The 15,518-nt window shown below is 31.1% G+C and overlaps 1 protein-coding gene across 49 annotated transcripts in view; it reads left to right on the top strand.

Annotated features, from left to right (window-relative positions):
• The window catches only part of RIMS2 (regulating synaptic membrane exocytosis 2), a 589,976-nt gene that overhangs the window by 384,449 nt on the left and 190,009 nt on the right, over positions 1–15,518 (top strand). The window lies entirely within an intron of this gene.

The following is a 15,518-nucleotide window of genomic DNA, read 5'->3' as shown; positions in this document are numbered from 1 at the left end:
CCTCTTTTGTTTTGTTTTTATTTTGTTTTTCCTAGACAATGGAGTCAAGGAGATAGAACCTTATGAAGGTCTGTACATAAAGGAGGGTTTGTTTTGTGCTGACAGCCTTTTTGGGGGGCTCTGTAAGCAAAAATAAACCCAACTGCAATTGATGTCCATCCATTGTGTAGGCTTTTATAGACAGTAAAATGATTCTGTTTTATAATTTTTGGTGAAGTATTCAACTTTTGTTTTACTTGGAAATTATACCAAGGAGTTGAATTTCTTTGATTCTGTCCAAGTAAGAATACAAAGAGTTAGTTGAGCTTCCATTAAGATGAGAAGATAAAATGTTCTGTTTTTAAAAAATTGTAATTTACCTTTCAAGCAGAATTCTGTATGTTGTGCAAGACTTTAACCAAAGATATCAATTGCAGTCTGTGTTTATGTCACTGAAGATGTACACCTAGTCTAGTGAGACTTATCATCATATATTTCATTTTGTATTTATGATGATCTTTCAATGATTAAATTTGACTTTCTGGAAAAGAAAGTTGTTGAATTAGACAGTCATTGTGGTTTGTACTTCCCACATCACTTTTTATGTTGTGCCAAGAGTGCTTACAGTATGCAGAAGTTAAATATGTACAGTTTTATTATCAACACTACATTATGACTCAAGAGAAAATATTGAGTCATGATATATTGGAGTGTCATACATTTATTAAATAATAAAATTCAAAAAAATAAATAAATAATAACATTCATCTGCCAATGAAAGAATTCTGAAATTAACTTTGTAAATTTAAAGAATTATTAGGTATTTTATTTACTTATGAATTTCCAGCACATAGAATAATGCGTGGCACATTATAGGCCCATAATAAATTTTTGTTGAATGAATGCATGAAATGTTTAAAAATTGAAAAGCTACTTCAAATAGTGTATAATGTATCACTAAAATAATCTTGTCATTCTCTAGATGTTTATATTAAAATGTGTTTTATATTAAAATTTCTATAACCTATTTGTACCAAAATTTTAAGTGTACTGCATTTGGGCAGCAGTACTTTGATTGCCTTATGTAACTTGGAACAGGTTGTGTTCTTGTTAGTTACTGTATGATTTATGGACTTCTATATTGAGGTTCTTCCTATACTATGTACCATGATTTTAAACAACTCCATGATATTATGACTAATGGTCTCTTATGCTGCCTGGTAAGGAGATAACAGCAGCATTTCTGTAGTTCTCAATTATTCATATAAAAATGAATGTATATAATTTTAAAAGTGCTTTCCAGAAAGCAAGTTATGTGGTACATATGAAGTTTTTGTCTCCCCAGGACTTTTAAAGGTAGAGTTTTGACTTCATTTGTTGGCATATGAAGTCAAAAATATAATTTATGTCATAACTTTTAAAAAATCTTTTATAGCAATAGTCTATTGAGATGTGAGTAGTTCCATTCTTTCTAATAATAAATCTACCAGGAAGTCAAGATAGAGCTGATACTGAAAGTCAGGGTTGAGGAAGTTTTTAATGGGCTTGTCAACTAATGTTCTATATACCATCTAGTTTTTGCCTCATAATGGTTTTCCTTTAATGTCCCTTTTCATTGTGATTTTTTTCTTTTTTTTATAAGTAAGAAAAAAAGGAGAGCGTAAACCTCCTTTATCATTTCCAGTATGAGATAAAAGGATTTTCTGTTTGTTTTGTTATTGCTTGAAGGTATGGATGATTTCAGCAGTGTCTGTAAATGCTGATATGAAAACTTCAGCAGATACATAATTGTGTGATTTTCTTTAGCATTAATGGAGATACAAAATATCTCTTTTAGAAGTTTTCAAAATTCTGACTGAAGTTAAAGGTGCATACCCCAAAATAGGCTATCAGTTGGTGGTCTAAATCAAATTATGTTTGAATTATGTCTTAAAAAGTTGTCAGGAGTTGTAATTTAATGGCATTATTTCAAAAGCAAAGTAATGACGTGTTTATTTTTTTCACTGTGTTGAAAGGCTAAAAAATGAGCAACTCCTAGTTTAATTCCTTTTGATTTGGTTATATTTTAGTCTGTTAATTAAATTAATTCAAAACCTCGTATATGTTGGTTTTCATGCTGGTACAGTATTGGTTATCTTCTCTTTGCTTAAAAAACAGAAAAAATAGGAACAATATAAGAAAAGTATAGCATACTAAACAACTGTTAAGGCATTAATATTTTTTAATATTTTTCCTGTCTTTGATGTACTGGCATTTTGCAAAAATAAAACAGAGTTTATAATATCATTTTTTTTTGGTTCTGTAGAAGAAAATATATATAATATTTTTCTAAGAATATATCAAGTTTATAGACAACGTATTTTGCCAAATTTACACAGCACATACTGCAAATATTTTAGGAGTTACAATTTCTCTTTTACAAATGAAAGCCATCATAGAAGGAGACAGTATGATACTTTATTAATAGAATACTTAATTTGCTTCCGTAACCTGTCAGAAACTCATTAAAAATAATGTTAGTCTCCTTATAATCCTTCATTGTATCGTGAATAATTTGAAATTTTTTATCACGAAGAGTAACAAATATACATATCTGGTCTTATTTTTTCTTTACTTGTGCAAATACAGAAGTTAATGAAGAAACTGGGCATGTGGAAGAGCAGTGGGGAGAAAAGCAGGGTGAAGAGGTCAAGGCAGGTCTGTCTATGTGTCTAAAATAAATAATGCTGTTTTAGAAGTATGATTTTTCAATTTCACATAAGACAGTGGGCTCCAAATTTATAAATGCACAATAAAGAACAGATTATTTTTCAGTACTGATTTTTAAATAAATTGCCTAATTTTATTGGGAAATATTACATAAGCTGTCTACATAACTTACCAGGATATTTAATTTATCCATCTGAAAATGTTCCTTAATATTTAAATCAAACTAAAATTATAGACTGCCTCTAATCAAATCCATAACTATCCTTTATACCAACTCTATATTCAGGTCATTTATTTATTGAAAATTGAGGTCCTACTGTAGGTTACACTGAGTAGAGGTCCTAGCCTCTTCTCTAAAGAATTTTTATTTTGTAGAGGCAAATTACAGGTAAATACCGAGTATAAATTTCATTAAAACTTTCAGAGACTATCGCAATTTTCTTCATATTTTTTTTCTGAAAATAGGAACAATTAACCATAGATCCCTGTTCTTCCTCCCAGTTCAATATTGCTCTAATATTTATTGACAATCATAATTTCTTACCAAAGAGTCCTTCTTCCAAGTGGTGTGAAGGGCCTTCATTTTGGTGTTTTTTAAGTCCTTGTTATGTTTACATGTCATAATTTTTGTCACTTTCTTTGTGAGAATGCTCCTGAAAGGATTTTAAAATTTTAAATATTACATCAGTAAATATATTAATACATTTCTTATCAAATTTTCACTATTTTTATTTGAAACACAGAATTGAATCCTAGTCTTTTCTAAGATGTCAGTTTAAAAAAAATTAAATGTCTAAAAATTTTTTTTTAATTTCTTTGAACAATGAAGAATAACTGCAGTCCTAATTTTATCATGTTTAGCTCATCATCACTTTTCATTCATGAACAGTAGAGTGTATTTTTTGTGCCTTATGTTCTTTCTTTTTACACTGTGTGAAAGCAATGTTTTCATGTACACTGTGGATAACAAGTATTTTCATGGATGCATTCTCTCAGTATTTATAGTGTAAGACACAAGACCTCCTAAGCTGCATTTGCTGGTTATCAGTAACTATTTTTAATATCACAAAGATGAGAATAATCATCAGAATGCATCTGATCATGAAAACAAAGGCAAAAAAAAAAAAAGAAAACAAAGGCAAATTTAGCTGCATATTTCTTGAAATGTGTAACTATCTCTGCTTTGAATATCTAATATTCTAACCACTAGAATGTCACACATCTTCAATTTTCCTGCAATGCTATGGAAATAATATGTTTAGAGAATACCTTAAAAAATGAATTTCATTTTAATTTAATTTAGCTGTACAATTAATGTCTTCCTATTTGCCCACTCCCATATATCTCATACTGAAATATTTTCACACTGTTCGTGAATTGGCTTCTACAGGAAAATCATTTTTTAGAAGATTGCTAGTTTGGAAGCTTCAGTGGTAGTTAATATTTTTATTTATTTTTCACTTCATTAAGATAAAGCCTGGTTGTTGAACCAGTTTGTCACCTTAGCTTTATTCTCAAAATTAGTTTAAACAGTGAATACATCAATTTTTAAATTAGCATAAAATCATAACTATAATCTTTCTAACTCACTATAAAATGACTCTTTATTCCTGATTTTGTTTTTATTACTTCCTCATAGGATGGGAAGGATACACTCTACTCTTGTGTTTATTAATGTGAGATGTCATGTTTAATGCATGAATTTGTTTCCCTAGTGTGTGATTTCATCTTTTGTGGTGTGCTTGACTTTTATTTGGTTGTTAATGACTTTAATTATTAACCAGTATTGTCTGTTTTCAATGTTAAAAAGACGATGAGGGAGAAACAGCAAGCCCACCTAATAATGGGAAAAAAGGCAAGTCTAATATGAAGTTAATAGTGCCTTTCTATATATTAGACACTCAGTATTGACCTTTTTGATGTGTGAATATGCTTTCTTAAATTAAATAAACATAAATATCCTAATACAATCCTATTCTATTGAAATGTATGGCATTAAAGACAAAAGTTTGGCTTTGTTGGTCATGTTAAGATTCTGAGGGAAAAAACAATGGTCAAGTTATCATGCGAAAAAACAGCATAAATATTTTTCAATCTGGAAATTGTTTTAAAACTGAATGATATAAAAATAATTTAAGCAGAATTCTAAATTAGAAAATGATATGAACTTAATAATTAATTCAACAATATTAAATGAACACATAATATTTGTAGGTTTTTCATGGTTTTATACACATGAATTAATATATTGCCTAGTGAAAAAGATTATCAATTTCAATACTTAGATTTAGTTTTCTTATGATTATTGGTGACTTAACCCTATAACCCAGCACAACTGAGTTGTTGTTCTGTCAAAAACAGTAGGATTGTATATGTTTTATAGTAATTGATAATCAAATATACCCACAGGTATTGACTTAAGATGTCAACATCTTAAGATGGTCATAAAAAAAAAACAATGTTCTAAAATTTCTCCATATCATAATAACTTACCCTTGTTATGGCGCCAAATTAAAAAATGAATAGGTTTTGCTTCAGTAACATTAGCTAAAATGTCCTTTAGTCTTGAATATATTCTTTCTTCCCTGTCTTCATCTGTTATAAAGTCTACAATATTCTGTGTGATATTTAATTAGCACTAAAATAATTTTATAATTTTTCTTACTGTGGAGTTTCTTACTGTGTTAATTATTCATTAACATAGCATAAAATTCCTGAAAAATGTTAGGATATCATAGGTTAAAAAGGTGAAAATAATGTAACAAAATAAAATGAAATCAAATATTATAAAATATTAACATCTTCCATAAAACAATAAAAATGTAAATAAGCTTTCAGTGTGTATTTACATATGTGTCATTTTTATCTGTATCTTAACTTCTATGATTTTTGCTTAGTACCTGTGAACGGATATGTTTACATGTACTGAAATTTATGTCAGTGTTCTGAAAAGTAGATATTTCTTCTTAAATTCAATTATTAAAGTGCAACTAGTTTTAAACATATTTGATGCCAGTTTGTATTTAAGTATGTTTAAATGTATCAAAAGAATAAGACTTCACAGGAGGTCACCACGGTAATACTTGAACTGAACAAGTACTTCCAGCAGGTTTTTGGAGCTTTCTGAACTCTAGTTGACCCTAAATACTGTTAAATCCTTCACTGCTAAACCATTCTGCAGTCTTACTGTTCTTTTCATCTTGCATGGAAAAGTTCTATTGACAATGAGTGTTGAGTCACTCCTGCTCGTTATTAATGTATTTTTATCATTTACATAAAAATCCTCTTTACTGCAAAACATCACTATTGTTATATAGATCAATCCTTTATAGGATATTTGGACATAAAAAGAAGTTAATGAATAAAAATTTGAAAGATGAGAACTCTGTATATTTTACATGTACCAATTCACTTTTTTATTTAGCATAATCTCTTGATGGCCTACCTATGGTTAAGGTCTAAGCATCTAATTTTTCCTTTTGCTGTTTTCTTTTTAGAAAGACAAATTTACTCTTTGTGTTGAATTTCACAGGAAAGTTCATGAGTGAGATTAAGGTGGGAGGTTATTTTTTAAATTGGCTAAAGCATATTTGTGATTAGAGAAAATATACTATTCCTTCTACTTATGTATTCAGAGTTTAAAAAAAACGTAACTATGAATTTTAGCTTTAACCGTGTGTTAGAAATGGCCAAGCATTGAATTGAATGATGGATTTATCACCATCCTCTCTTCTGATTTAAAATGCTAAGGGAGGAAATAATAAAGATAAAGATAGCTTTATTCTACATCTCTCTGTGAAGTGCCCACATATCATTTTGGAAAAGACATAGTGTATGCTGCCCTTCAGTTAGTGAGATACGTGATCAGTCAGCCAGAGCATCTCCATTAACCCTGTATTGAGGTCAGATCCTTTGATAGGTGGAATTGGTTTCAGAGTTCTCAAATGACAATCATTCTAAGCCAATCCCTGCCTTCATAATCCTTGCATTTACTGGGAGAAGCAAATAATAAATAAAAGGATATATCATATCATTTCATATACTGACAAGTATGAGGAAGAAAATCCAGTCAGGATAATGAAATAGATCGTGTTCAAGAAAGTGGGCTAAATAATTCTTCATAATGGATTCTGAAAAAAAGCACTCCCATCTAGGTTATATTTGAGCAGAAACTCCAATAAAGTGACAGAGTTACCACTTGAAGGCCTGGAAAGAAGAGTGTTCTTTGCAGAGAGAACAGCAGGAAGGAAGGCTCTGTAATGGGAGTCAGCTTGACTTGTTGGAGGAGCTGAGAAGTCATTTGAGTGTGACATAGTAAGCAAGGTGAACAGTAGTAGAGGTGGTCAGAAGGGCCTGGGCCAGGTGACTCATATTATCTATCAGTCAGTGTTAGGATTTTGTTTTCACTGAGTGAAATGGGAAGATTTGATTCAAGTAATATAGTATTTCTTTTTTAAATAAAATTGGTGTCATTGCCATGTTGAGATTAACCTGAAAGAACTGAGATTAGAAACAGAGAGGCTTTTGCAGTAACCCAGGAAAGAGTTGACTGTGGCTTAGCCCACAGTGACAGGGAGAGTTGGATTCTGGATGGATATTAACAATAGAGCCAACAAGAGAGCCATCTGATAGGGTGAAAGAGATTCAGTAATAACATGCAGGTTTGGGGCCTACATAACTGGAAAAATATGGTGTTTCTATTAACTGATACAGGAAAAAACTTGGGAAGAATTGTTTGGTGGAAACATGAAGTGCTCAGTTTTGGATGTAAGTTAGAGATCTTCCTAGATATCTAAGATGTCAAATAGGCAGTTTAAAGTATGGTCTGGATTTCAGGTTGGAGATTTGGATTTTTTGGGAGTTACCCTCATGAAGAGAGGGGTTTAAAACCACGAGGCTGGTTGAGATCACTGAGAGAACTGGTGTAGAAGAGGTCACGGGACTGTGCACTGAATTACTCTCATATTTAGAAGTTGACAAAATGAAGCAGCAGGAGACAGAAATGGAAGGGAAACCATGGAGCGCAGTGTCTGAGTACTCAAAGTGGAGACAGGTGAAGACAGTACTTGAAGTGGGAGAGAACTGCTGAGTGTGAAACCATCACTAGATTTAGCAAATGTGAAGTCATCATTTTAACCTTCCTGAAGAGCAGTTTTGGTGGCCTCGTAAGCAGTAGAAGGCTGAGGTGAATGGATTTTTTAAAAAGAGAAGAGGGACAATGAATATAGATACCTTTGAAAGAGTTTAGCTGTAAAGGGCAAGAAAAGAGATAAAAATCTAGAACTGAGGGGAGATATCATGGGAATGGAATGTATGCAGGATACGTGGGAAACTGCACGTTGTGTTTTGTTTTCTAAATCCAGATTGCTGGTTTGTAGATCCATCTGGCCCCAACCATCTCCCTATAGCTTACCAAGGTATCTTCTGCTATTCTGTGGCTTCGCTTCTAGATTTAGAATCAAGACTTTCAGGTTTAGAAGGAGCCTTATAAATCTTTTAATAAGACTACTTTTCTTCATTGACAAAGGAGCAGGATTCTAGAGGATAATCAGCTTTCCTCAGTTCACATAGGAGCAGATCTCTAGACTTGACTTCCAATGTATGTATTTCTATACCATACCTAAGTGGCAATCTTCTTGCATGGGTTTCAACCATTTATTTTATTTTAAATATTAGCTAATGGTTTAGCTCAATTCAACCAATATGTGCTATTATCAGCATATCGTACCAGGTGGTTATTGAAGATACAGTGACAAATCAGATGTGTTCCCTGCTTTGAGGATGTCTCAAAATAAAACAGTGAGAATAACACAACAGAGCTGCTAAAATTATTTTATAATATGTCACTTACATAAAGTGTCTTGAGATTGTGATACATACAAAGAAGAGGTAAGTTTTGAGGGATGCTGGGTAGGGTTTCAGCCTAACATATTTCTTCCACTTGTCATAGTTCATATTTTGCCATTCTCCAATGGCTTAATTATTCTAATAATATAAAGCTTTTAAGCTTTCCAGATCACTGAAATGCAAATATTTCTGAGGAGATTGGCCTTACATACAGCTCTTCATAGGAAGCAAGTTTTAGAGCCTATGAGTGGAAAAAGTCAGGTGCAAGGAGTGGGATGCTAAAAAATGTGGTAGAGCGCTAAATACCTTGGAAAAGTGATAATGATGAATTCTGCCTTGAACTAGCCCTACTCTAGTTTATTAGTCTGCTCTGACTAATGTTACTTGCTATGTAGATATGCTATAAATTTGCTTTCTTAAATAATGTGGTATATTTAGATTGCTTAGAACGATACTTACCACATAATAAGTACCATATAAGCGTTAGCTGTTAGTACTTATATTTCTTAGTGATATCTTGCTCTACGACTTTGTATTTTCAGCACATGCTCTGAAAACTTTTAAAGTAAAAGCACACCTAATTGTAAAAGTAAACCTGAACCATTTATTCAATATATATTGTTCAATAGTTTTTAGGAAATTATTCATCTTGATGCTGTTCTTGATCACCTAGCTTACCTAAGAAACAATACCAGGGGGAATAAAACAATAGATTGCAGCATTAGTTATGGCATATGATAATACATTTGTATGTGTTTTAATCCATGTATAAAAATCAATATGCAAAAAAATCAATATGCAAATATTTAGAATACTTTTCTCTAAGAGAACTATTTAAATTATTAGTACTTTTCAAGTTTTATAGTGTTTAGAGTACTCCACTGGATGTCAATACATGCCTCTTAAGCTCTTTTCTACTCCCAGGCTTTCAGTTCCTGCTAAGGCTTTCAGTATCTCCTCACCTCAGTTTCCTCTTCTGTAAAATAAAATATCCTATGGAAGTTTTTTTATAGCAATTTAGTGTTTTTGGAATGTAGCTAATGAAATCTAAAGTCTCAGATAGTTTTGTTTCCAATTTATTGTCTGTGTTGTTACTGTTAATTTTGTTTGGTTTTGGAAACTTAACAGATACAACCTCTAATTGGTTGTTAGTGAGTCATTCACTGTGAGGATTATAGATTAAATAAACACTACCATATTACCTATCAAAAACTCATGTCCCTAAACATACAGAAGGAAAAAATATTTTATCCTTTTGAGCCTCAATGTATAGTTGCCAACATTATTTCAAACATAGATAGCCTTGTAGATAAGAAAGAAAGGAAAGAGGAAGAAGATGGGGGAAAAACAGGTTACAAAGGAACCAAAAATAATAATTTTGACAGTCTCTGTAATGAATACTTACTTCTATAAGCATTCTAGAAGTTAAGTAGCATTTAGGGTATGGACAGGCTTTGTTTTGCTGCCTCTGAGTATTCTTATGAATGCTTCTAGGGTAAGGAAAGTACTGTACCCATGTCTTAATTTCCAAATTTGATTTCTATCTAGATAATAATGGATTTTTATATTTCTTAAGCACAGCATTCCTTGCCAACTTAAATGAATGACGATTTGACCAAAAATTATATGGAAAAGATGCAGGGATATTATTATAAAAAAGCAAGGAATTTAAAAAAAAAAAAAAAGCAAGGAATTTATCATGTTTTTTAACAGGGTGAGCAATCACATCTGTATTATGGAATACTAACTTAGTGACAATAAGCAAGATGGCTTGAAAGGGAAGGGAGGAAATAGGACCATTTAGGGTATTTCAATAGTCCACTACGATAGTCTGAACTAGAGTGAGAAGAAGAATAAATGCATTTAAAAATTTCCCTCCTCAGTAAAATCCACAGATCTAAGTGAATCAATTGTAGAAGTTAAGTACTTATAAACAAATATTTTAAAGTCTCTTTTTCTAATCTTTCTTTTCCTTCTTGGAGGCCATTTCTCCATATTTTACTTTTCTTTCCCTCATTTTATTTCTTCTATAATTCCAAAGCCTCAGTTGGCTAATCAGATTTAGTGAAAAAAAACCCTTCTACCTCATACTTTTCTGCATACTTCAACCATTATTCAAGCCATACCATCATTGACTTCCTAAATGTAATCCTAAAACCATCTTCTGTTGTTTAAAATAACGTGATCTTAGGAAGGTGATACAAGACTAGAGAAAGAACATAGGTTTTGGACGTTGGCTCAGGGCCTGACTTTACTATGTACCACTTGAAACCAACCACCTGATAGAAGGTCCTTCTTGTGTTCTATAGGATTAAATATGATGCTGAGTGTGGAAGCAATTGAAGCATACAGTACTATACAAATATAGACTTATTAACGTAAGAATTTGTGCCCTTTGAATTGTAGCATTTGTAGATTAGCTACCAGGTGTGATGAAAAGTAGCTGAAATAGTTATTTTGAAGACGTGGGTTTCTTAAATGTCACTTAAAATTTCACTTCATACTTAAGTCTTCATGAGTAAAATCATTCTTCACATCATCTAATATTTATTAAATCAGTCTTTAAGCTTTCCCATCTACAAATGAAATTCACAACTGAATATTTACTCAATTCAATTTTAAAATACTCAGTGTTAGTAAAAATATATATATATATCCCTCTAGAGTAAATTTTTTTGTGTGTACTTGTGGATTCCTAGTTTGAGCTATTTGATGTATATTCTTTCAACGTAATACTTACCAATTAAATTACATTATGCATCTTTGATTTTTACTTTTTACCCTTGGGTAGTAGGTGTACAATATCATGGGCTAGCCCTTTGTACTTAAATGTCAATTTTAAGTTCATTATTATTTAACACTAAGGAGGCTAGTTTGTTTTTTAAATTATCACAGCAGTTCCTTAAAAGAAAAGACTGTCTTTAAGGTGTTCCATCAGTGGTATTTTTTATGTTTTTGTTTAATATATCTAAAACAACCTTCAGATATACTTTCAAAATTTGAACATCTTCCTGATACAAAATTAGTTTGCTAATTTCATTTTAATACTATGGCCTATAATTCCAAGAGGGCTACATGTGGGTGGCTCTTGGTATTGGTTTTTGGTGATGAATTAATGTGTCGGTAGCCAGTTCTGTTTTTTTTTTTTTCTGATTTTAATTTTGTTTTAAAATAAACCTTGAGTTTCAACATAGGGTTTAATAATAGTTACATTTAGAAGTTTTGGAAAATCTTCTAGGCTCTCAATGTCCTAATTTTATCATCTCTAGTATAGGTATTCTTCCACAAAATCTGATATTAGGCTAGGATAATAAGAAGCAAGAACAACTTTGTAATTTTAGAGAGGGAAAAAAACTTTAAAATTTTCAAGACCAACTTCCTCACTTCAAATATAACATATAAGAGGCCAGAGAGGGTATGAAACTTGCCTAAGATTGTACACATAGTTAATGGCAGAAATGTTCCTAGAAGCTACCATTCCTGGCTCAGTCTGGTAACATTTCTATAGCATTTTTTAATCAACCATTGATAGCCTTGATCTAGGTCTTCTTTCATTGTTATATTGGCTGTCATTTATAAATTGATGGTTATGGGACTTCTTTTGTTACTGGCATATAATAAGTTTTCAACAAATACTTGCTAACTTCACCCTGTCAACACAAGACAAATGACTATAAATTTCTCTTCAACTAAAATGTCAATTCAAAGTGTTACAGTGCTTTTTGCTGACTTACAAATAGGCTGTACCATTTTCAAAACAAACCATTTCTACTTCTACATACACAATCTTACTTCAAAATTAGCATGTCTTTTATTTTGTAACATTACAAACTATCAAGTGGTGGGACAACTCTTTAAAATGACAAATGTGTATAAGGTTTAGCAAATTTGATTTTAGGAACAACTCTGTAATGCTTGTTAAATCTTTCATATTATATTGTTGAATAACCAAAAGTGCAAGTCTTTCAAAATCAAGAAATACTGTTGTAATGAGTTTATTATTTTCCCCAAAATAGGAAAATTAGTCTGTTGGTTTTTGATACTACAGATTAATTTGAATTAAAGGGCATACAGTTCCTTTATTCCTATAACTAAAGAGGGCTTAACCAGAGTTTTGGAATTTATTAGAAAGTTCTTTAAAATATTAAGAATATAATAAAGAAATATTCTTTAAAGTTCTTCAGATTTTTCTTTCCACTACTTTCTTGATTGAAATGTAGTATCTTTATCTAGATTGCTTACCAGTCCAGAGTCCTATATTGCATCTTTAGCAGATTATTTACCAATTAGAAAATCAGGGTTTCAACTACACATCTAAGTGTAACTTTAATACTCCCAAATTAAGGAGTTTGTTTCTTCACAAGAGCTGATTTGTGTTGGGCCAGAATAAAATGTCTTATTATTAATAGCATTTATTTCAGGTTTAGGAACTGGAAAACCCTTAAATTAATGCAGTTGATTGTAACAGTGTAAGTAATCAAAAATAGTAGTGTATCCCAAATCACCTATATTTGATGTTGCAATATAGCATATTCTCCATTTTGATAGTGATTTCATCTTCATAGTTATGTTTTGCTTAGGTTAATATTTTAAAATATTAGCATTCCATTATTTATGACCAAAGGTGGATAAGGCACCAAAGAATTTTGTGTGGCATGGTGAAACTTAATGGAGATTAAAATGTGTATTGATAGTAACCAGCTACTTATAATATAGCTTTAGAAACATGTGAATAAAAAACAGGCAAGTGTATACTTAAGTATTTATGAATGCTGCTATGAGATTAAGTACGGATCAATTAGTCTTACAAGGCCCTACATGATCTGTACTTCCCCATCCCATTCCATTACCTCTTTAACCTCATCTTATACTACTTTCCCCGTCATTCACTCTGTTCCAGTCACAGAGATCTCCATGCTTTTCTAGAATGTGTCAGATCTGCTCTTACCTTAGGACATTTGCATGTGCTATTTTTCTGGTTGTAATGCCTTCTCCCCAAATAACCATATGGCTAACTCCCTCATTTCTCCAAGTTCTTTACTCAAAACTTGTCTTCTTAGTGAGGCTATCCACGTCTAACCTATTTAAATGTTTGTCACACTCTGGACATTTGATTTTTTTCCTTAACCCACTTCATGTTTGCCTTCTTAGCACTTACCAATATCTAAGTCACAAAATGTTTTACTTGTTTATCTTATTTAATCTCTTTCTTCCACTAGAATATAAACTTTATGAGAAAATGGGGGTTTCTTTTCTGTTTTGTTAGTGGTAATATATTCCCAGTGCGTAGGCTGCCTGAATTATAGTAGGTACTGAGTATATATGTTGAATTTAAACATATTATACACTATTACAAATAATTCTGAATAATCTTAGATAAGCCAAATAACTCATATTCAATGACACCCAACTGTTAATAGTTGAAATAATTCCATTGAAATAATTTCCATTGAAATAATTTCCCCACAGCACATAAGTTTTTCTGTTACTTAATGAAAGTGTTAAATGTGGTAACAAAAAACTGGTCTTATCATATATCTATATCATATATCTTATCATATATTAAGATGTATTTATAGATTTTCTCTTGGTATGTGTGGAAGTCTGCATTTTGATTCCAAATAAACATTTTATTGCACCATAATAACACAATGTTTAGCAAAATGTTTATTTCTAAAATAAATTAGTATTATTATATCAACTAAGAAAAAACTTTATTTGCCAAGGCATTTTAATTATATTTTCTTCATATCTTAGCCCCATTCATTTTATTAAAAATAAATTTTGGAGTTTACAGGAATAAATTTTAGTGCTCTGGATTTTGAAACCTATAAAAAAATTCAATTGTCACATTCCTGTATTTAAAATATTGACTACTAAACGTATATAGGAAAACATAGGAGGGAAACCTAAAAAATAATTAAGTTCCTGAAGCATATTTAGGTTCTCAATACACACATTATACTTCCGACAAGCTCTGATTATTGTTTTTTGGTTTGTACTAGAAGTTACATGGGAAGACCAGCAGAAAAAGGTGAATGGTACAATAAGTGATGACAAACCATTGCCGAAAAAGAAACACCAATCTGAGCCAGGTTTGTCAGGGTTTGGAAAAACACTGAAAGCATGAGACTATAAGTATTGCATTTCATGCTTTTTAAATATGTGTGTGCTTGTTGTACCTCAATTTTCTCATTTTGGTGTGAACTTTATAGTGTGTAGAGCCTACTTAAATTAGAATGGTGAACAATTTATTTCAAGATATGTGTAGAAAATGAATTCTACATATTTTGGAAAAAAATACTTTTTTTGTTATCAAGAATACTTCTACAGGAGAAAAATTGACTAATTTAAGCACAAATGGTCATTTATATATCTGGTTGTTTTGACTCAAATTAAAGTACCTTAATGGAAAGGCATCACAATATATAATTAAATATGATATATGTAATTAAAAGTAATATATGTAATCAAAGTACTTTAATGGAGAGAAATTACTTGATTCCTTAAAAAGTACTATACAAAGCTCAATAATAATAATAGTACTGTCAAGGCACTATACCAGATATTAGTAATGATTTATTTACAACTTTTGCAGCTAAAAATATTACAACAGCAAGAAGGAATAATAGCATATTATGTGAGTTCAGTAGTCTCTTTAGTTCATTATTTCTACAAATGAATTAAAACGAACCAATTTTATTTTCCTCTCCTTTCTTTTCTTAATTGGAGAGGTATTATTTACTAAATAGAAGGCAAAAACTTGAACCAGGGGTAAAAGGAAGAGAAGCAAAGGGCAAAGGTAATAAATGGAATAATCAGTCCTAGTTTTAATCAGTAATTGGATGAGAGTACACTGAATATTTTATTCAAAATTTTAGGATGGTGTTTCTGATAGTGATAGTATCTTTAAGATGACTGTGTCTATAGTAATGGTGTTATGTATTTTTATATGGTAACTCAGTTCATCTTACATCTCTAAA

Source organism: Vulpes vulpes, chromosome 13 (assembly GCF_048418805.1).
Source record: "Vulpes vulpes isolate BD-2025 chromosome 13, VulVul3, whole genome shotgun sequence".
NCBI classification, from domain to species: Eukaryota; Metazoa; Chordata; class Mammalia; order Carnivora; family Canidae; genus Vulpes; species Vulpes vulpes.
Note: the sequence above shows the minus strand (reverse complement) of the source record. Positions and strands in the feature narration are given on the sequence as shown.